Source organism: Gracilinanus agilis, chromosome 2, assembly GCF_016433145.1.
Source record: "Gracilinanus agilis isolate LMUSP501 chromosome 2, AgileGrace, whole genome shotgun sequence".
In the NCBI taxonomy this organism is placed as follows: domain Eukaryota; kingdom Metazoa; phylum Chordata; class Mammalia; order Didelphimorphia; family Didelphidae; genus Gracilinanus; species Gracilinanus agilis.
The window spans coordinates 212,646,125-212,653,612 of NC_058131.1; the positions used below are offsets into that span (position 1 = coordinate 212,646,125).

At 40.0% G+C, this 7,488-nt stretch overlaps 1 pseudogene; it reads right to left on the minus strand.

Annotated features, from left to right (window-relative positions):
• Positions 1–357: 357 nt before the first annotated feature.
• On the minus strand, positions 358–994 carry LOC123234947 (annotated as a pseudogene).
• Between the last annotated feature and the right edge of the window lie 6,494 nt (positions 995–7,488).

Genomic DNA, 7,488 nt, shown 5'->3' on the forward strand with positions numbered 1-7,488 from the left:
GGGGAATATTGTGAAGTTCAAACAATATGGAAAGAGCTTCATTGTTGTTCAGTCATTTAGTCATGTCCAACCCTTCATGACTCCATTTGGGGTTTTCTTGGCAAAGATATTGGAACAGTTTGCCATTTCTTTCTCATTGGATTCAGGCAAACAGACATTACTTGTCCAGGGTCACACAGCTGGTGAGTGTCTGAGGCCAGATTTGAACTCAGGTCTTCCTGACTCTAGACCCAGTGCTCTATCCATTAAGCCACCTCATTGCCCTTTCTTTGCCAGCTTTAAATCAATATATGAATATTTGTTACTATTATTATTATTTGTTTTAAATTGGTTTTATTGAAAATTCTCAATGGTTGTTTATTTTTTCTTCCCTACCTCCTGCTCTGTAGTTTCCTTAGTTCTGTTTGCCCCAATTCTGAAAAGATGATTATTGGCCTGGGCCATTCAAAGGCTAGGCAAATGCCTTCATAGTCTTTTCATCTTCTGTAATGATATAAGCTTTCTCTCTTTTATAGTCATTTCCAATGGGCATAACTAGTCCTGAAAGCTGGGTTGCCAATTTAAGTTCTTCAGGAGCACTATCTCCTTTCTAAGGTATAGATGGTTTCCTTGAGAAGTGGCTAAGTTTGGAATATTTTTCTTTTAGTTGCTGTACATTAGCCTGGAGTAACTCTTTATAATTATCTTGTGTCCATAGCATCCACAGAGATACCAATGGTCCATGCCATTTGTGCATGGATGCTAACCACTCTAAGCTTTTTCAAGCTGACTCCCCTATAGGCACACACTTTGGCATGGTATCAAATAGTAGGACATCTCATCATTGGCCAGATAAGACCAGATGCAGGATAAGAGGCAATTCACCAAGCTTTTTCTTTATGGGCCTCTCATCTTCTGTTCTTCCTGTCTGGCTGGTTAAATTATGTGACAACTTATCTTTGCCAGGTTTTTAGAAATGGAATTTCAGAATCTGGCCATTTTGGCTGGGCATCATGGCTGCTTAAAGTCCTCCTTGTGGGTACCACTGCTGAGCATAAAGGAAAGCAGTGCCCCTGCTATTATTATTAGTAGTAGTAGTAGAATGCATACATGCTGGAAGCGGTTATTAAGGGATGAGCAGTGAATTAAATAAGTAAAGAGGTGGGAAAAGGTCATTTCATGGATATGTAACAGTGTGAGGAAAGGCAGAAATATATAGCATGTTCAAGGTCCAGTTTGGTGCATGAGTACATGGAAAGAGAAACATAAGATAAGGCTGGAAATCTGTGGTTAGATTGTAAGTGGAATGCTAGACTGTTTGGCTTTTGTCTTTCTGTCCTCAGCACTTAGCACAACCTGGCACATAGGAGGTGTCTAATAAATGCTGCTGATTAATTGATCGACTGCTAGAAATGAGGACGTTCTACACAGAAGAGACTCCTGGTCAGGAAATTGAAACATTTAAGAATGTGTTTCCAAGAGAAGCCTGCTTTGCATTCAGCACCATCCCTCACCTCTTTTACCCTCTGTTGTATTTCTCTGAGCTGTTCTGGGCCCATGATTTATGCCAGGGTGAAAGTGGCTTAGCTCTGATAGCTTTCTTGTTTGCCTATCGCTTTATGCATATTTGGACAGGTGACTGTTAATTCTAAATTATAGCCCTTGAATCCTGAGAAAGTGCTGGGTAAAGAAGGGTAGGGGCTGCTCACTTGCTCAATACCCAGAAACAAAAATATTAGCTTGGCTTGTTAGGACTGACATACATTGTGGAGCCCACGGGGTCTACCTTGGCTCCCTGGCAAGGAAAGCTGTAGTCACAAGCAGTCACATCCATATTAATAAATGCATGTGTGAGTTACAGGCCGGGGCCTCATCACTGTGAAGCCAAAGGCCTCTGGGGAAGCTAGAGATCAGAATATCAAATTAATCATTTTGTATTTGAACCCCATTTAGCATTGAGGTTCACCAATAAAAGAGATAAATTTTTCTGGCAAAAACAACACAGTATGGTGTCAAAAAGACCTACAGTTGGAGTCAGAAAATCTGGGTTTGAACCTTGGCTCTGAAACTTATTCCCTATGTGGCTTATCTTTGGATCTTGATTCTAAAATGAGAAACTTTAACTAGTTGATTTTCAAAGTATTTTAGCTATAATTTATAGGGCACTTTTAGCTTCACAAAGCATTTTTAAACATAAACTATCTCATCTGAGACTGACAACAATCCTGTGATGGAGGGTCTGTTATTGTCCTCATTTTTACAGCTGAAGATACTGAAAATCATTTGCCCAGGTCACACAGCTAGTAAGTGTCTGAGCTAGGATTCAAATTCAAGTCTTCCTGACTCCAATCCATTCCTTTATCCCTTTCACCACCTAGTTGCCTTTTAAATTCTTAAATCTTTGATGTCAAAGAAGGCACTAAGGAAGGCATGGAGGGACTGGAAATCTTCCACTGAAGTCATCTATGAATCCTTGAAGTGCCAAAATATTTAACTGCCCACCATAAATTAAGCTATGGTCTAACCTGACCTTGGGCAGGTCATTTTTGCTCTCCTGGTCTCCATCTCCTCATTTGTAAAATGACAGAATGTTGCATTCCATAGTCTCTAAGTTCTCTCTCAACTCTAATTGGTTTCTGGAGCTGGTTGGATGGCAATCAGAGACCAGGTGGTTTAGCAGAAAGAATGCTAGAATTAGTCAGGGATCTAGATCCAAAATCTGGTTCCGATACATATTTCCTATGTAACCAAACTCAATTTACTCACTTATAAAATGAGGATTAGTCATATTCAAACTAGCTACATCACATCTTTGTTGTAAGAAGGGTGTTTTGTAAACCTTGATACATTTTAGAAAGAAGGATGCCATCGTTGGTACAGCACAACTTTAAATATACACATCTTTCTAGCAAGACTTTCCCCTAAATTCCCTTGCTAGAGATCCCAGGGATTTGTTTTGCCTTTTGCCCTCCGGGTCATAGTAGGATTTACCACTTGCTTCAGTTTCCCTGCATTCTTTCACAGGCTCAGCTGTCCTGCTGTGGAATTTCTTACATCTGTTATCAGCTCAGAGTCACAGGGCCCTGGAGGAAAGAAAACAAGAAAAATGCCTAGCATGGTATCGATCACACTGCAGTGAAAAAGCTTTTTTTTTTTCCCCTTTTTTCTTTTTTTTTTTTTTCGGCTTGGATTTTCTCCATGCTCCTGGTTGAATCTGTTTTTTCCTTTTAAGTTGATTTATGAGTTGATAAACGAGGATGATCATTTTAATAAAGGAGTTCATTTCTACATCGGTCAGCATATTTACAGCCTAGGAGAGGAAAGTTGAATTGGGAGCTTTAAAAAATTGAGAAATGACAAATAATCTGAATCATCCTTATGCTCCCAAATTCTGATGGATCTGTGATCACCCTGGAATGAGTGTTCCTTCCCATGATGCAGATGGCAATCGATCCATGTCTCCTTCCTCTGAGTGACTTTTGTCTGTGCTCTCCCCAAAATCCTTTACCCGATGTGCCGGATCCTTCATTTATATCTCTGGGCTTTCCCTGGGTGCCAGTGCAGCATAAGGTCTCCCATCGGACAGGACTTGCCTGTAATCGTTTCCCTCCATGGTTCTCTTTGATGATATATTTTATATGTCTTTGTACATGCAAATCATTGTTGAAAACATGCTTCGGCTTCCATTCACTCATTTAATAAGCATCTTTACGCACTTACTATTTGCCGGCATACAGCACTTCCAGTATATTAGGTGCTGGGGATACAGAGGTGAAAATAAAATAGTCTCTGCTCTCAGAGAGCTTCTCTTTATTTGGATTGCTGAATAATTTCTGTTTCTCAGACCTTGGGATATTCCAGCAGCAGCAGCAGCAGCAGCAGCAGCAGCCACATAGCATCCATATTGAAAATTTGAGACTTTGCTTCCAAGAGAAGCTTCAAGTAATTAAAAGGGCTGCAGAATTAGGAAATCCTGCATTTTGAGAAAATCGCTTTTACTCCAAAACAAGGGTTCAAATGAATCTGTGATCTCATCAATGTAGATGTGGCCTCCAATAATGCCGGCTCAGCCTCATTCATATTCTCCCATTAGTGCACCACAAGGTGTCTACCCAATGCACCGTGTCTTTTGCCTTTTTCTTGTTATTAAGGGAAGGAGGGAGAAGAAAAGACATTCTGTTGGGGCATATTAGAATATGCCATGTGCATAGATGAGTAATCCATGTACACATATATTATATACATGTCATATATATGTAAGTAACCCATCAAAAAGAAAACTCATCTTTATTAGATTATAAAAGAAGTGAATAAACCCTTCATGCAATAAGGGTTTTAGAATTTAATGTATTCTTTATAATTATCTCAATTCTATCTTTTAAATTAAATTAAATGAATATTTTAACACAATTATAATGTGGTTTAAAAAACAAACAAACATGATTTAAAAAATTTACTGTGACTTGATCCTGAATTCATCTTTTTTCCACACTTGTGATGATTCTCCCTCTCCTTTGCAAGAGGATTGAGCTATTTGCAGATGGCCTAGTTTCTGCATGTGAATATCGGGGGTACATGATCGTCCTTTTTGGAGGTAACAGAGAGGAACTCCTAGAGTAATACATTTCTCCATTTACATAAATCAGGACCCCATTTCACACTACTAGTATGTGCCAGAATTAGGATTTGAACTCAGGACTCCTTGATTTCAAGAACTATACATGCAACACTGCCTCTCATGTTGATCACAGGTAAAGTAATTGTCTTGAAGTAAGTGTCCATGATGTGGGTAAAGACAGGCTAAGAATTCCCTGTCATCAAAGGTCCCAGGTCTTCTGATCCCAAAGCCAATGAGCCTACTGATGACAAATAACTAGCATTTATAGAATGCTTTGAGATTTATAAATCGTTTTATCAGTGTTATCTCATTTTATTCTCCAAACAACCCTGAGAGGGAGGTGCTATTATTATCTTCATTTTACAGATGAACAGAGGAGGCAGATAGAGAATAAGTGACTTGCCCAGATTCACATAGCTAGTGTCTGAGGGTGGATTTGAACTCAGATTTTCCTGACTCTAGACTCAGTGTTTTATCCTTTGAGCCACCTAACTGCCTACTACCTAGATCACCTGAAGCTAATTAAATGCTTCCTTTACCCTTCAAAGCTGCCTTAAGCTAAGAGTCTCCCATTTGCCCCTGATCAGATTAATGGAACCAATTTTGAACAGTCACTACCCAATGCCACCTCTCGCCACTCCCTACCCTCCATGAAAGGAGAGGGGAAACTTCTCCCTGTTCCAGCACACAGGTTTCTTTGATTAAAAAGAAATTGTTTACTTGAGCAGACCTGCATTTGGTTTCAAGCCTGGCTATTTACTAAAGTCTTAACTGCACTCTTTATCGTATGTGTCAATAATGGGCGCCATGGAAACTCCGATATCGTGACTAGGTGTCTCCTAAACCTTTCTCAGGGAGCACAAACACAACTTGGGTGAAGGCCAGACTTTGCAGAGGGCAGACTAGTCTAGGCTGAGGTTCCCAACTGCTGGAGCACAAAGAAGCCGAGGAGGTAGCAAATAAGAGGCACTTTGGAAAATGTCTCTTCTCAGGAGTAGCCATGTTCAATCCATTCTCATTGGAGAAACACTGGTTCAGTGGTTCCGTTGAGTTCAACTCTTCATGACTCCATGGACCTTACTGTCCATGGGATTTTCTTGGCAAAGATATTGGAGTGGGTTGCCATTTCCTTCTCCAATGGATTAAGTCAACCAGAGGTTAAGTGCCTTGCCCAGGGTTATAGTTAATGAGTGTCCGAGTCCAAATTTGAACCAGGTCTTCCTGACTCTAGACACAGAGCTCTAATTCACGGAACTATCTAACTGCCTCATGTAAGAGGAGAATGTAGAAAAAGTCAGGGAATATAGCACTCCCAGAATATAGATGTGTTACTCTAGTTCCACAGGTTTAAACCCAGAAGTATCTGAGTGGTGAAACATCTGGATTCTAGTTCCAGGACTGTCATCTACTAGCTATGTAACCCTAGACTTAATCTCACTAAGTCCCAGTTTCCCCAGTAGCCTGGTCCCATGTAGTAGAGAATGGGGATGGGGACTGGAGAAGAAGGGAATAGAGAGGATAATAGGGTGATACTCCACTAGGATGTAGCCAAACAACATCAGAGCATTTTCATTCTTGCCTAAGGTCCTGCCTAAACCTAGTGGATCTGGCTTTCTCATGGGATGAATACAAACAGCTGCCATTTTCCCAACCAAGTAAATTAAAATTTTAATTCCAATTCCAATAAATTCCAATATTTTAATTCATGATACTGCTCTGGACTTGGATTTTCACTGGAAGATCTAGAAGGAAGGATTAGAAGTAATGGATAGGGAATATGGGGAAAGACAGTACAGCAAATTCACTCAGGAAATAGAACAATTGATGTCACATCTGAGAGGGATCTTAGAATATAGACTATGGTGGCTGGGAGAGACCTAGAAATTGCTTAGATGTTGGACTTCATTGTATAGATGAGGAAACTGATGTCCAGAACAATTAAGGGTCTTGTCAGGGTCACACAAAAAGGTTTTTGGCAAAGCTGAGACTAGAAAACATTTTTTTGTTTTCTAAGTCTATTTCCAAGTCTATTAGCAACATACAAATTAATCCAATTTGATTGTGACTGTGTGTTCATTCATCACTGTACTAAGTCCTGGGAGGGCTTCTTGCCCTCAAGGAGCTAACTGTAGTTATCTGAGGATAAAAGATGAATATCCTTGAAATCATTAGCAATAATAAGATGGTGTGTGGAAATTCCAAAATGGGCAGCTAAGTGGCGCTGAGCTTGGGAGTCAAGAAGATTCATCTTCCTGAGTTCAAATCTGGCCTCAGACACTTACTAGTATGACCCTGGGCAAGACACTTAACCCTGTTTACCTCAGTTTGCTTATCTATAGAATAAGCTAAAGAAGGAAATGCCAAACCACTTCAATATCTTTGCCAAGAAAACAGACAGTAAGGAATTCAGCAAAGAAAACAATCTCCATGAGTTGAAATAGCCAAAGAAGACAACCTAGAGTGGCTGATGTTGAAAAATCAGCATTTATATAGAGATGAGGTGGAAAGGCATTTTAGTAGTGTAGAGTGGCATGAACAAAGGCACAGAGGTGAAAACAAACAGGATGTATGTGAGTCATGGAGATAAGATTGGAAGTTCAGGAACTTCTCCACCCATAACAGTGTTTCAGTGTCTCTCTTTGACCAGGTAGCTCACAGAAAATCCTCCTTGGCCAAAAAAGTACCCAAGGACAAATGTGCTTTGGATATGCCCTTGCACTTTAATATTTCTGCCACCATTCTAACAGATCCCTTCAATCTCCAGCCTCTTCCAAAGCAAACAAAATATTTGGGCTCTCCCCCACACAAAAGGTAGGAAGTAGGGTTGGAGAGATTCAAAAGTCTATTTACACTCTTGATCATGATTGAATAACAATTCTCTGAGAGAAAAA